The sequence below is a fragment of the Triticum aestivum genome, chromosome 3B, assembly GCF_018294505.1.
Source record: "Triticum aestivum cultivar Chinese Spring chromosome 3B, IWGSC CS RefSeq v2.1, whole genome shotgun sequence".
NCBI classification, from domain to species: domain Eukaryota; kingdom Viridiplantae; phylum Streptophyta; class Magnoliopsida; order Poales; family Poaceae; genus Triticum; species Triticum aestivum.
The window spans coordinates 84,433,011-84,449,274 of record NC_057801.1 but is presented as its reverse complement, the minus strand read 5'-3'; the positions used below and the strand labels follow the sequence as shown (position 1 = coordinate 84,449,274).

At 46.4% G+C, this 16,264-nt stretch overlaps 1 long non-coding RNA gene across 2 annotated transcripts; it reads left to right on the top strand.

Moving 5' to 3' along the window:
- The first annotated feature begins 780 nt into the window (after positions 1-780).
- On the top strand, positions 781-3,525 carry LOC123068773 (uncharacterized). 2 transcript variants are annotated; one of them, XR_006431982.1, is made up of 4 exons: positions 781-1,230; positions 1,330-1,403; positions 1,612-1,761; positions 3,134-3,525. It is a non-coding gene; the product is annotated as an uncharacterized lncRNA (long non-coding RNA). The 2 variants fall into 2 exon arrangements; XR_006431981.1 differs by having other exon boundaries at positions 783-1,403.
- Positions 3,526-16,264: the final 12,739 nt, after the last annotated feature.

The following is a 16,264-nucleotide window of genomic DNA, read 5'->3' as shown; positions in this document are numbered from 1 at the left end:
GATGTCGTGCATTCAGTACTTGATCAGTTGGATCGCGAAGACGTTTGACCACATCAATTGCGTTACTTAACGCTTCCGCTTTCGGTTTACGAGGGTACGTGGACACACTCTCCCCTCTCGTTGCTATGCATCACCTAGATAGATCTTGCGTGATCGTAGGATTTTTTTTGAAATTACCACGTTCTCCAAGAGTGGCATCCGACCCAGGTCTATGCGTAGATGTTATATGCACAAGTAGAACACAAAGAGTTGTGGGCGATAATAATCATACTGCTTACCACCAATGTCTTACTTTGATTAGGCGATATTGTTGGATGAAGAGCCCCGGACCGACATTACATGACCGCATTCATGAGACTGGTTTTACCGACGTGCTTTTGCACATAGGTGGCTGGCGGGCACTACACCACAACACTTAATTGGGGGCAGTTAACTGCCGGGAGAAATACAAGAACAAAGGCAAATTATCTGCCGGGGATTTTACTACTGCCGGTAGAAGTACTTAGTGGCAAAGAAACTGCCGGCAGAACTGTAGGTTTTTTTTTTTTGAGGGGTGGCAGAACTGTAGGTACGAGGGCGCACGAACTGCCGGAAGGATTTCCGTCCGTGAGGACACTTTATCTGCCGCGAGAACTAAGCAGACGGCCCACTATCTGCCGGGGGCGTCTGTTTGGCGCGAGCCCGAAGTAATTGGGCCTAAATGCGCCGGTAGCGCGCGTGGACCGCTAAAAAAACAATTATAATCGTCGGCCCAACCAGATCTTCCCCAAATCGCCAAATCGGACCCTAGTCCACACTCCTGCTCCTCCGCCGCCCCGTCCGCCGCCCCCCTCCTCTGCTGCCTCCGTCCGCCGCCCCCCTCCTCCTCTGCTGCCTCCGTCCGCCGACCTAGGCGACCCCCATCGCTGTCGATGGTGCCCGGTGCGGCGAGGTCGACGCCGCCTCCCTCTCCCGCACCAGACCCCACGGAGGGAAGGGAGCCTCCTTCATCGTGCTGCGAGCGTGGCGACGACAAGCACTAGAGGGAGCCGTGCTTTTTGCCTCCTCTGCCGTCTCAGGGTCGTCGTGCCACCACCAGGCTGTGGCGCTCCTACTCTCCGCCGCCCTCTACGCTGACGAGCAAGGGCGGGATCCCCATCACGGCATCCTCCACTCCGATGGCAGGAGCGGTGCTCCTCACTGTGCTGGTACACCATGCTGCTCAGATCCGTCACGGTGGACTCGATACAGGTGTGCATTTCCTTACCAAAGGTGCGCACCTCTATTTTTCTGCTCTATTGGGAAGCTTACACCGAGCACACTACACGTGTATCCTCCTCTTTCCTGTAGCCTTCCTCCAGATGTTTTTGGTGTCTTACGATTTTGTTGGCTGCTCAGATGGGACGAGGCTGTTAGACTTTTTGGTATGAGTGAGTTCCCCTAACTTGTTTGGTCGATTTTTTGTTACTGCTACCCCAGATAGCCAGCGACCATGGTCTCTGGACTTTAGTCTGTTCGTGAGCCTGGAGAGCTGACACTTCTCTTTTTTGTGCCTACCTTTGGCCACATTGTTTCTTAGCATACATTCATAATCTAACATTATATGTATGATTTTCTGTTTTGCCTCTGCAGGGCAAGAAGGAAGTAGAATGAGGCGCACTCTTAGGAATCCTCTGTCCTAAGAAAGAACATGGAAAGCGCACTCTTGGGAAAAAGAAGGAAACTACAATCTAGCAAATGAATAAAGAAACAGAAGCTTGCTCACAAAATTTCGCATAAGTGGTAACATTTCTCTTCACACGTATAATCTGATTTTCAACACTTCAATTAGAAACTGCAGGATTGGAGAGGGGTGGAGAGCATTGGCTAATACAAGTGATTTTTTTTCAAGAATACGCACAAGCATGTGTATTATATATTAATAGAAGAGAGGGGTGGAGAGCCCCATCCACGTTTTTACATCCATGGCCTTAGGCTCAAGGTTCACCACACGGATTACTCACGAACTACCCGCCCCGCCTATACAACCTAGCGAACAGCCCCGAGACCTCTCCACGCAAGAGTCCTGCTACATGCCATGCTAATACAAGTGATTTATTTGGGAGGAACACAAGTGACCTTTACCTTAGTTATGCCAGCTCTATTTTCTTTCAGAAAATCCTTTTTATGGATTGATGGTGGGACTTGGGAGCCACATATACATGCGTGGAGGCTTCTCTTTGCATAATTTTGTTCTAGATGCATATACTTTTTTCCTCTTAACTGGGGGCTGTTTCAAAAAGGAAGCACCTCATGTGTAAAAATTGGCTGACATGCCTTTTATTATTTACCATTTTCTATACAGCCTGAATGTACTGGAAGGAACAACATTTGTGAGTTATAATCAGCTGTAGTAATCTTGTTATAGACATATACACACTGAAAGTCCGAAAACATGCTAGTAAAAGCTACTTGTTTGAAAGCAGCACTATGGTTTATATTCAGTCAGAATGTAACTGCCACGCCTTTGATTGCTAGATGAACCATGCTCTCATTCAGACAATGGAGTGGGACTGCAATGCCATTGAATTGAGTGTAAATATTCAATTCTTTTATTTAAATTGTCAGTGAGAGGGAGAGACAGAGAGTTTGTTTCTGTAACACCACTTAGTTTGTTGAAATACTTTCCTAGAGCGATCTAAGTTCACATAGGTGCCATAATCCTTGCTTAAACTTTCATACTCTAGAATACAAAATAATATTTGTATGCTTTTGCAGTTTGCACTATTAGCATTATTTCCTGGATAAAAAATTCTTCGACAACCAAACACGACTAATATATCTCTGACGTGTTCGATGTAGATTTGTTTATACATATCTTGAACTGTACTGGAAGGTATTAATGTTTGTGAATTCGTACTCAGCAGCAATAATATTGGTATAGATACACATGGGAAGTTTGAAAACATGCAGTAGAAATACATGGCAACTGCCATATGTAGTTGTATGCTACTTGCTTTGAAAACATCACTATGGTTTGCTTCTTTGCTTGCAAAATGATTATTATGCCAGTATGTATTTTCTATGTGATATTATGTCCATTTTTGTGTGCTACAGTATAGATCATTTAACAAAATTATTACCTTATAGCAGTTGTACCATCTTATCTGTTCAGGTTGGCATCATCACTAGAAGATCTTCATAGTATCAACACAATCAAGTGAGGGGAGGTTTCTGATCTTCAGAGCATTGCAAGTTTGGTGACTCTTCTGCTGGAGACATGTGGCCCTCTTCGAGTAATGCAGATTCACAGGATAGTGCTGAGTCTGGTATTCAAAAGACATCCCATGAATATGGTAATGTACTAATGTCATCCAACAAACGGCTGAGCAGAAAATGTGATAATGCCATTGTCTTATTGGACATGGTTGTAGCCATGAGTCAAGCTCAAACAGTTGGTGTAACTTAGTTGTAAATTATGTTTATTGATGTGGTTGGATGCTACTGAACAAATGTATGTATGTTGAAATGTTGAAATTTTAGTATGAAAGTGTTTGAGGTCTGCTATTGAATCATGAGTGAAATTTTGTACAAGGCCCGAACATTATTAAATTGGGAATATGTTGGCCAGAATAGTCTAGGTGAAACAAAACGTGATGGCAGATTATCTGCCGGGTACACTTGTGTATGATGGCAATGGAACTGCCGGCATGTATATTGTTCAGGGCAGATAAACTGCCGGGAAAATTTATCTGCCGGGAGAAGTTATTCCCGGCAGCTGTTCTCATGGCAGTTCTATCTGCCGGGAGAAATAGACTCCCGGCAGTTTACCTGCCCTATTAAGTGTGTTCTCCCGGCAGTTTACATGCCCTTGCGTTCGTGTTGTGGTGTAGCGGGGTGTCTGTTTCTCCGACTTTAGTTGAATCGAGTTTCACTACGACCGATCCTTGTTGAAGGTTAAAACAGCAGACTTGACGAAAAATCGTTGTGGTTTTGATGCGTAGGTAAGAACGGTCCTTGCTAGAAGTCCGTAGCAGCCACGTAAAACTTGCAACAACAAAGTAAAGGACGTCTAACTTGTTTTTGCAGGGCTTGTTGTGATGTGATATGGTCAAGGCATGATGTGATATAATTTTTTGTATGAGATGATCATGATTTGTAACAAAGTTATCGGCAACTGGTGAGGGAGTCCTAGATTAGGGGGTATCCGGACAGCCGGACTATATACTTTGGCCGGACTGTTGGACTATGAAGATACAAGACTCAAGACTTCGTCCCGTGTCCAGACGGGACTCTCCTTTGCGTGAAAGACAAGCTTGGCGATTCGGATGTTATATTTTCTTCCTTGTAACCGACTCCATGTAAACCCTAGCCCTCTCCGGTGTCTATATAAACCGGAGAGTTCGGTCCGTATGAGGACGATCACAACATTCATAATCATCATAGGCTAGCTTCTAGGGTTTAGCCTCTACGATCTCCTGGTAGATCAACTCTTGTAACACTCATATCATCAATATCAATCAAGCAGGAAGTAGGGTTTTACCTCCATCGAGAGGGCCCGAACCTGGGTAAACATTGTGTCCCTTGCCTCCTGTTACCATTAGCCTTAGACACACAGATCGGGACCCCATACCCGAGATCTGCCGGTTTTGACACCGACATTGGTGCTTTCATTGAGAGTTCCTCTGTGTCGTCGCTGCAAGGCTCGATGGATCCTTCAATCATCAACAACAACATGGTCCATGGTGAGACTTTTCTCCCCGGACAGATCTTCGTGTTCGGTAGCTTCACACTGCGGGCCAACTCGCTTGGCCATCTGGAGAAGATCGACAACTACGCCACTGGCCATCAGGTCAAGTTTGGAAACCTAAACTACACAGCCGACATCCACGGAGACTTGATCTTTAACGGATTCGGGCCTATGCCAGGAGCGCCAGACAGTCACAATGAGCACAGCTTAGACCTGCTGACGGAGAACGCTCAGGATATCGCCCCTGCAGGAGCCCCGGACCTAAATCCAGGGCAGATTACGTCGCCCGAGGACGGGTGGATGGACCCCGCCCCGGAGGCCGCACACCCAACGGCGGTAGAGCCGAACAGAGACTTCACCCCCAAGGAAGCCTGTGACACCGGACCCCCGGACTCGTATCCGGCTGTAGGTTCCAGTTCGCGCACCTCCGAGCCCGCCGAATCTGGTTGGGCTCCGGTAATGGAGTTCACCGCTACGGATATCTTCCAGCACTCGCCCTTTGGCGACATGCTAAACTCGTTAAAGTCTCTCTCATTGTCAGGAGGCTCTTGGCCGAACTATGTACGGCTTGAGCGGCAAGCAGGCAATGAAGGAATTCGTTGCCCAACCACCACCCACTTCATAGCCACTGTCGACGACGTAACAGACATGCTCGAATTCGACTCTGACGACACCGACGGTATGGATGTCGACGCAGGGGACGATTCAGAACAACCACTCACGGAGCGCTGGACTACCACTTCATCATACGATATATACATGGTGGATACGCCTAAGAAGGACGACGACGACAAACCGGAGGATAAAACCCCAGGACAAAAGCCAAAATGACGCCGTAGGCGCCGCTCCAAGTCCAGCAACAGTAAAAATAGCGATAACAGCGCTAGAAAGATCGACACCACAGTCAACTCCGAAGGCAACAATGACCATATGGACCCAGCGATGGAGCAAGATGAACCAGGTCACGCCGAACACAGCTCGGAGCAGACGCTCGATCACAACGATCCCGAGGAACGAACCAATCAAACCGCCCCGGGACAAGAGCACAGTCCGGATGATGCCGCATTCACCATCCCGGAGACACGCTTGGAACGAGACAACCTCCACAGAAAGCTTATGGCCACTACGAGAAGTCTGAAGAAGCAAAAGCAAAAGCTTAAAGCCGCACAGGACACACTCAATCGTAGATGGAATAAAGTACTAGACACTAAGGAAAAGTACGGCGACGATTGCCAAACAAAGAGCTATCCAAAGTGCAAGCTGCTACCGGAATTCGATGACGAGGCCGTTCCACCGAAGAACAATACGGCCAATAGGCCGAACAAACCACTTCGAAACCGCAATGGAGCAGCTACCGACGACGCACATGATTTATGTGAGCTCCTGGATAAGAAGGCTTGCGCGACCAGGTCCATCTATGGATCTAGAGGACGCGCCCCGGCACAAGACTATGGTAACCAAAATGATCAGACTGATCGGATACCAGTTCGGAATCAATACCAGACACATCAACAGCCGACGACACACCATAGCACGTCCAGAAATAGGGGGACTGCTCACCCTCTGTGCTTTACCGAAGAGGTAATGGACCACGAATTTCCACAATGTTTCAAACCTGTGAACATAGAGGCATACGACGGAACGACACACCTCGGGGTCTGGATCAAGGATTTTATCCTGCATATCCACATGGCTCGTGGGGACGACCTCCACGCCATCAAGGATCTTCCCCTCAAGTTGAAAGGACCAGCTCGGCACTGGTTGAAAAGCCTCCCTGAAAATTCAATCGGAAGTTGGGAGGAACTCGAGGACGCTTTTAGGGAAATTTTTTAAGGGACCTATGTCCGACCCCCGGATGCGGACGATTTAAGTCACATAATTCAACAGCCCGGAGAGTCCGCCCGCAAACTTCGGAACAGATTCCTCACTAAGAAGAATCAAATTGTCGACTGTCCGGACGCTGAAGCCCTAGCGGCCTTCAAGCACAGTATCCGGGACGAATGGCTCGCCAGACACCTCGGCCAAGAAAATCCGAGGACAATGGCAGCCCTAACAAGCCTTATGACCCGCTTTTGTGCGGGTGAAGACAGCTGGTTGGCCCGTAGAGGCACCAGCGACCCAAGTACATCCGAAATCAGGGATGGAAATGGGAAGCCACGACGCGATAAAAACAAATGTCAAAACAAGGAAGTAAGTCCGGACAACACAACAGTCAACGCCAGATTCAGGGGCTCTCGACCCGGTCAACAAAAGAAGGCACTTAAAGGCAGTAAAGAAGGACAGTCCGGCCTGAACAAAGTCCTTGACAGACTGTGCCAAATTCACGGCACCCCTGAAAACCCTGTGAACCACACTCACAGAGAATGCTGGGTCTTCAAGCAGGCCGGCATATTAAATGTCGAACACAAGGGAAGGGAAGCACCAAGTGAAGACGAGGATGAGCCTCGCCAGCCGAACACTTGGGGACAGAAAAAATTCCCACCAGAGTTAAAAATAGTAAACATGATCCATGCGGCTCACTTATCGACGAGAAGGCGCGAACGCGCGCTCAGAGACGCATGCGCTATAGAGCCCATTGCACCCAAACTCAACCACTGGTCGGCCTGCCCGATCACCTTCGATCACAGGGACTACCCGACTAGTATGCGGCACGGAGGATCAGCTGCCTTGGTGCTCGACCCAATAATCGACGGATACCATCTTACTCACGTCCTCATGGATGGCGACAGTAGTCTTAATATAATATACCAGGACACTGTCCGCGGGATGGGGATAGACCCATCCAAAATCAACCATAGTAACACCACCTTTGAAGGGGTGATACCAGGCGTCGAAGCACACTCCAGGGGCTCCCTCGTACTAGAGGTGATGTTTGTCTCCCCAGGCAACACCAGAAGCGAAAAACTACTCTTCGCCATCGTCCCCCTCCAATGTGGTTATCAAACATTGCTTGGGAGAACGACCTTTGCCCGCTTCAATGTAGTATCGCACTATGCCTACCTCAAAGGTTTCTCTTTAGATTAAGCCCCTGTGTAAACCTTCTTTATTGTCTCTTGTTGCTTACATATCCCATGGGCACTACACCCACAAAGGATACTGCCGTCATTGGCATTTTTCGCCATGACAGACTAATGCACGTACCTGGGAATATAGGGTTCATAATAAGGGGCGTTACTCAGCCCAGTAAAAGTCCGAATACCTTCGGGAGTGTTCGGCGTTGCGAGTTTGGCCTTATATGCATCAGCTCTGAATCATGTCTTTGGTCAAATGTTGGGTTTGCCCGGCTCCTGGGTTCGCTGCCTTACGTTCCGTTTTTATCGGCTAAGGCGGCCAAAGGAGAACTACTGCAATTGTGCCCTGGTTATTCCGGATGAGCACCTTAGTAGAGAAAGCCAAAAACTGACTGTCATGATATAACGAGAGACTGTTCAACCACTCGAAGACCTATCGGGATCTTTAGGATTCCTCCGCATTAACGAAGGACCGTTTCCCGGTCATGTACACACGCGCCCGTATTAGGATGCACGCAAAGGTACCAGGGGCTACATAGTAGCCCCACCGTCAAACTCCTATGGCTAAGTGAAGGTGTTATAGCTATATAGTCCGGTTGCCTAGTTCGATGTGCGATCACCTCCTTAATGGACCAAGGCATTGGATCAAGTGTGATTACGCATACTTTTCGCGAACACCCCTGCATTGTGTGCGTGGGGGCTGAAGCCAACGACTGCTAACTTTCAGATTACACATATACATAAAAATGGCCGCACGGGAGGCACAACAATACTTTCGAGCACAAAGTATAAATATCTGCTCCACAATTAAAATAACATTGTTTTTACAATGATGAGATTTGTCACTCGAACATGACATTCTTCTAGCACTGAGCCTCTATTAAGCGAGTGCCTTCTACTACCCGATCCAAGTAGTGCTCGGACGGATCTTGGCCGCCTGCCGGATTCTGGGTCGCAATGATGGTGGCCTCCATATCTGTCCAATATGCTTTAACGCGGGCAAGGGCCATCTGTGCACCCTCTATGCACGCCGACCTCTTCATGACATCAATCCGAGATATGGCACCAAGGAATTGTTGCACTAAACCAAAGTAATTGTCTGGCTTGGGCCCCTTTGGCCGTAGATGGTCTATCACAGACCGCATTGCAAGTCCGGACAACATGTGGAGCTCGGCCACATCAGCCATTCTCTCACTCAAAGGCAATGTGCGCGTTGGAGCGTTGAACTGCGACCAGAACATCTTTTCCACTTCATCATCTTTTTGATCCTCAAAAAACTTTGCCGCATCAGCCGCACTCTTCGCCAAATCCGCATAGGCGTCTGCAGGACTCCAGCGTCGATCAAGAGGAGCGTACTTCGGATCCAAAATCTTCAGCCGCAACAAATAGGGGTTTCCAGCCGCGATCTCTCCGGCCCGTCGAAGCTCCTCTCGTGCATCCCTAATGTCGGAACGCGTCTCCTTGGCCGCATCAAGGGCCTTCTTCAGGTCAGCCTTATTTGCCTGGTTTTATTTTTCAAGCAACTCATACCGGTTGGCGGCGTTTTCTGGCTCCATAGCCATTTGGGCTATTTTGTCTTTGCTCCGGCGATGAGCAGCCTATTCGGCTCTCAATTCTTCAGCCGCCTTTAGGGCAGCCGCATTGCTCACCCGGGCCTGTTCCTTGGCCAGGGCAAGTTCCGCCCTCAGGGCTTCCATGGCAGCAGCACCATCTGCAGTCCAAACATATAACATTAGCATTATGCTCCTCTCAGTTTTTCCTACATAAATATATAATAAGGAAAGCAGATCGCATACCTTGTGACTCATTCAGCCGCTCGTTCACCAGTGTAATATCGGCATCAATAACTCCAATCTGTCTCCTCAGCTCGGCAACTTCAACAGATTGTTCGGCTGCCGAATCGTTAGACACCCGCGCATAAATACAGCGCGAACATTACTTTTAGAATATGATCCCCCGTTTGCCGCCTAAGGCGGACAACCAGAGTCTCAAGGGCAACTATCTATATGGAGCACACCTAGCGCGTGCGTCACAGCCAAAAATTATGTATTTTTCATTACATACCTCAAAGCCTCTGAGCAGGCTCGTAAAGGCTTCATTCAACCCGCTTGTGGCGGACGAAATTTTCTTGAGCACCGTGCTCATTAATGAACTGTGCTCCTCCGAGAGATCAGCTTGCTCTAGAAGGCCCACCAGTGTGTCCGGCCGGACGCCGGATTGTGCCGGACCCTTTTCATCGCCCCCCATGGGAGCTGAATGCTCTGGGCTCAAGGCAGCCGAAGTATTAGCTTTTGACTTCAGCAGGACTGGGCTCCTCCATGACGACACCTCGGGGTCGCCCGCCTCATGAGGCGGAGAATTTGGTGGAGTCTCACTCTCCATCATCTCCGGAAGGAGATCCCCCGGAGATGAACTCTGTCGAGAAGAGCTGCTAGCCGGGTTGCAAAGAATAGATCTTGGTTATTGTTCTCGGAAAAGTAAGTAGTACCTTCGTATTTAAGATTAACTTACAGCTCGGTTGAGGGCTGGCCCATTGGCGGGCATGGCGCGGTGAGTACGCCCTTAGGGGCAGGGCCCCCTGGCGAAGCTTTCCTCCCTTGTTTGGCCACCTCCGTCTCCAAGTCTTCGGGGGTGGCCCTTTTCTTCCCACGAGGGGAGGAGGCCTTAGATTCCCCTCCCCGATTATCCTCCTTTGGGGAGGTAGCAATTCCCTCGGTTTCGATGCACAATGTGTGAAGTTCTGCTTCTCTGTTCTTCCCATCGTCTTTCCCCGAGGGCACTTTGCTTAGCACATGATCAAGCATCTTGGCTATGGCAGGACTAGGCGAGCCTTCGGGAAGTGGCGTCGAACACCTGATTCTCTCCGCCTTGCTGCGCCCTTCCTAGCCGTGGAGGATTTTTAGAATAATATTATGATAAATATAAACGAAGTGTTCGGTTTCTGGGTTACTTACTTGGGTATCTGGGCGATTGCAGCTCAGGCCCACATCCTCGATGGTGTCCGGACACTTTGCTTGTGTTCCGAAGAATAACTTACACATCCCTTTGAGCGTCAGGCCGAAGAAGTGCAGAATAGTCCGCGGACCTTCCGGATTGAACTTCCACATCCGGAGAGGCCGGCGTTTGCACGGCAACATCCGTCGGATTAGCATTACCTGAATTATGCTGGCAAGGCTAATGTCCCTCTCAAGAAGCTCCCTGATACGGCTCTGTAGTGTTGGTACATCATTAGCAGGCCCCCAATCCCGTCCTATATTGGTCCATGATGCCAGTTGAGGAGGAGGACCTGAACGGAAGTCAGGGGCAGCCACCGACTTTGTGCCTCTGGGAGCCGTTACGTAAAACCACCTCCGCTGCCATAAATCGGACACCTCTGGGAAGGAGCCCTCTGGCCATGGAGCGTCAGTGTTCCTACTTATTATTGCACCTTTGCACTCCGCGTGTCGCCCTTCAATCATCTTCGGTTTCACATTAAAGGTCTTGAGCCACAAGCCGAAGTGTTGAGCGACATGAAGGAAAGCTTCACACACAACAATGAACGACGAAATATGGAAGATAGCGTTCGGAGCTAGATCGTGAAAATCTAACCCGTAATAGAACATGAGCCCTCTCACAAAGGGATCAAGAGTGAAGCCCAAGCCGCGGAGGAAGTGAGAAACAAATATGACGCTCTCGTTGGGATCGGGAGTAGGGATGACCTTCCCTGGAGCAGGAAGCCTGTGCTTGATGTCGGTGGTCAGATATCCGACCTCCCTAAGCTTCACAATGTCCTCCTCTGTGACCAAGGAGGACACCCACCGGCCTTGGTTGGATCCGGACATGATGAAGGATCCGGGGTGCTTGGGTTTGGGTTTCGAGTGTTAGAACTCGAGATGCGAAAAGGCGCAATGGTGGTGGAAAAGAGGGATAGGCCTCGGCCCCTTTATAAAAGGGGAGAATATCAAACGTCCTCAGCATGACCGCTCGGTTCGTATTGGATCAGATCACGGTGTAAGATCACACCGTACAAAAATTGACAGCAGATCAAATTTATGAAGTGCTATGCTCTCTACAAAGGTATGCGGAAATTATCTCGCAAAGCCAGACACAATCATCAATCTACTTTGGAGTATTCAGAGATGGAACCCGCCTTGCAATGTCGAAGACAAACTGCGCGCCGGACTCATCGTCATTGAAGCCTGGTTCAGGGGCTACTGAGCGAGTCCTGTATTAGGGGGTATCCGGATAGCCGGACTATATACTTTGGCCGGACTGTTGGACTATGAAGATACAAGACTCAAGACTTCGTCCTGTGTCCGGATGGGACTCTCCTTTGCGTGGAAGACAAGCTTGGCGATTTGGATATTATATTTCCTTCCTTGTAACTGACTCCATGTAAACCCTAGCCCTCTCCAGTGTCTATATAAACCGGAGAGTTTGGTCCGTATGAGGACGATCACAACATTCATAATCATCATAGGCTAGCTTCTAGGGTTTAGCCTCTACGATCTCGTGGTAGATCAACTGTTGTAACACTCATATCATCAATATCAATCAAGCAGGAAGTAGGGTTTTACCTCCATCGAGAGGGCCCAAACCTGGGTAAACATTGTGTCCCTTGCCTCCTGTTACCATTAGCCTGAGACGCACAGATCGGGACCCCCTACCCGAGATCCGCCGGTTTTGACACCGACAACTGGAAGGAGCTATATGGTTATCGCTTTATTGTATGAATTGCAATCTCCATGTAATTGTGTTACTTTATCACTAAGCGGTAGCGATAGTCGTAGTAATAATAGTTGGCGAGACGACAACAATGCTACGATGGAGATCAAGGTGTCACGGGTGTCACGCCGGTGACGATGGAGATCATGACGTTGCTTCGGTGATGGAGATCATGAGCACAAGATGATGATGGCCATATCATGTCACATATTTTGATCGCATGTGATGTTTATCTTTTATGCATCTTATTTTGCTTAGTACGGCGGTAGCATTATAAGATGATCCCTTACTAAATTTCAAGGTATAATTGTTCTCCATGAGTATGCACCGTTGCTACAATTCATCGTGCCAAGACACCACGTGATGATCAGGTGTGATAAGCTCTACGTTCACATCCAATGGGTGCAAGCCAGTTTTGCACACGCAAAATACTTGGGTTAAACTTGACGAGCCCAGCATATGCAGATATGGCCTCGGAACACTTGAGACCGAAAGGTCGAGCGTGAATCATATAGTACATATGATCAACATAGTGATGTTCACCATTGAAAACTACTCCATCTCATGTGATGATCGGACATGGTCTAGTTCATTTGGATCACGTGATCATTTAGATGACTAGAGGAATGTCTATCTAAGTGGGACTTCTTAAGTAATATGATTAATTGAACTTTAATTTATCGTGAAGTTAGTCCTAATAGTATTTTGCAAATTATGTTGTAGATCAATAGCTCGCGGTATAGCTTCCCTATGTTTTTATATGTGTTCCTAGAGAAAACTAAGTTGAAAGATGATAGTAGCAATGATGCGGACTGGGTCCGTGATCTGAGGTTTATCCTCATTGCTGCATAGAAGAATTATGTCCTTGATGCACCGCTAGGTGACAAAACTATTGTAGGAGCAGATGCAGACGTTATGAACATTTGGCTAGCTTAATATGATGACTACTTGATAGTTTAGTGCACCATGCCTTACGGCTTAGAATCAAGATTTCAAAGACGTTTTGAACGTCATGGACCATATGAGATGTTCCAGGAGTTGAAGTTAATATTTCAAGCAAATAACCGAGTTGAGAGATATGAAGTCTCCAACAAGTTCTATAGCTAAAAGATGGAGGAGAATAGCTCAAGCATTGAGCATATGCTCAGATTGTCTGGGTACTACAATCGCTTGAATCAAGTGGGAGTTAATCTTCTAGATAAGATAGTGATTGAAAGAGTTCTCTAGCCACCATTACTAAGTTAATGGAACTTCGTGATGAACTATAGTATGCAAGGGATGACAAAAACAATTCTTGAGCTCTTCGTGATGCTGAACTCGATGAAGGTAGAAATCAAGAAAGAGCATCAAGTGTTGATGATTGACAAGACCACTAGTTTCAAGAAAAGGGCAAAGGGAAAGAAAGGGAACTTCAAGTAGAATGTCAAGCAAGTTGTCACTCCCGTGAAGAATCCCAAAGCTGGACCAAAGCCTAAAACTGAGTGCTTCTACTGCAAAGGAAATGGTCACTGGAAGCTGAAATGCCCTGAATATTTGGTAGATAAGAAGGATGGCAAAGTGAACAAAGGTATAATTGATATACAGGTTATTGATGTGTACCTTACTAGTGTTCATAGTACCCCCTGGGTATTTGATACTTGTTTGGTTGCTAAGATTAGTAACTCGAAACAAGAGTTACAGAATAAACATAGACTAGTTGAGGGTGAAGTGATGATGTGTGTTGGAAGTGGTTCCAAGATTGATATGATCATCATCGCACGCTCCTTATACTTTCGAGATTAGTGTTGAACCTGAATAAATGTTATTTGGTGTTTGCGTCGAGCATATATATGATTAGATCATGTTTATTGCGATACAATTCTAAATCTAAGACAGAGAATAATTGTTATTCTGCTTACATGAATAAAACCTTCTATGGTCATACACCCAATGTTGATGGTTTATTGAATCTTGATCATAATGATACACGTATTCATAATATTAATGCCAAAAGATGCAAAGTTGATAATGATAGTGCAACATATTTATGGCACTGCCGTTTAGGTCACATTGGTGTAAAGCGCATGATGAAACTCCATGATGATTGATGTCTACTACACAACCTTCTTCTTGTAGATGTTGTTGGGCCTCCAAGTGCAGAGGTTTGTAGGACAGTAGCAAATGTCCCTCAAGTGGATGACCTAAGGCTTATCAATCTGTGGGAGGCGTGTAGGATGAAGATGGTCTCTCTCAAACAACCCTGCAACCAAATAACAAAGAGTCTCTTGTGTCCCCAACACACCCAATACAATCTTAAATTGCATAGGTGCACTAGGTCGGCGAGGAGATGGTGATACAAGCGCAATATGGATGGTAGATATAGGTATTTGCAATCTGAAATTATAAAAATAGCAAGGTAACTAATGATAAAAGTGAGCGTAAACTAATGATAAAAGTGAGCATATTTTTAGAACAAATAGCATCCATCGAACACAGAGAAAGATAGGGGCTTAATGTTTCGCCTCCCAACTTACTTATCATATAGATAATTGTCAACAATAATAATTCATGGTCAAACATATTTGAATGGCCCTATATGCTTAGATCTTTCCCCATCACATGATGCTTTCCAACTGAAGAGTAGGTTGCAATGAGAAGGAATACTACTCACTCTTGCATAAAAGTAAAAGATAGGCCCTTCACAGAGGGAAGCAGGGATTTGCAGAGGTGCCAGAGCTCGATTTTAAAATAGAGATACATAATTTTGAGAGGTATGCTTTCATTGTCAACATAACAACCAAGAGTTCCCAATATCTTCCATACTACATACATTATAGGCGGTTCCCAAACAGAATGGTAAAGTTTTTTACTCCCCCTCCACCAACAATCATCAATCCATGGCTTGCCCGAAACAATGGGTGCCTCCAACTAACAACAATCCTGGGGGAGTTTTGTTTGCAATTATTTTGATTTGATTTTTATCTTTTGATCATGGGACTAGGCATCCCAGTTACCAGCCATTTTTCTCATGAATGATGAGCGGAGTCCACTCATCGTGAGAATAACCCACCTAGCATGGAAGATACTAACAGCCCCTAGTCGCTACATGAGCGATTCGGGCATACAAAACAGATTATTATTTGAAGGTTTAGAGTTTGGCACATGCAAATTTACTTGGAACGGCAGGTAAATACCGCAAATAGGTAGATATGGTGGACACTCATGGAAGAAACTTGGTTCAAGGGATTTGGATGCACAAGCAGTATTCCCGCTTAGTACAGATATTTTGGCTAGCAAAGGATTCTAAATAGCAAGCACCACATGTTAGAGGATCTATAACAATATAACTTCTATACAAATATACCCAAGCACAACTCATTATGTGGTCTTCCTTGTCCAATTTCAACTAATTTGCTCAGGTTTGAAAATAATTAATGGGTCTCACAATCATAGAAGATGTCTAAGATAGTATATTTATATGTGAAATCTCTCTTCCTTCAATATTATTTCATGAATTGTTTAAGTGACCAATACAATGTTTGCTAACCTTCAATAAATTTACCACCTCTACTTCTTATATGTGAAGTCATTACTCGCCATGGGGTAAGCATATGAAACATATATAATTTCAGATTTATGACATTCAACTCATTCAACCATTTACTCATAGGATATAAGTGAAGCACACGAGTAAATGACAAACTACTCCAAAAAGATATAAGTGAAGATCAATGAGTAGTCAAATAATTATGTAGCTATGTGAGGACTCTCTCTTATTTAAGTATTTCAGATCTTAAGTACTTTATTCAAACAGCAAGCAAAACAAAACAAAATAAAATGGCATTGCAAGGATAGCACAACT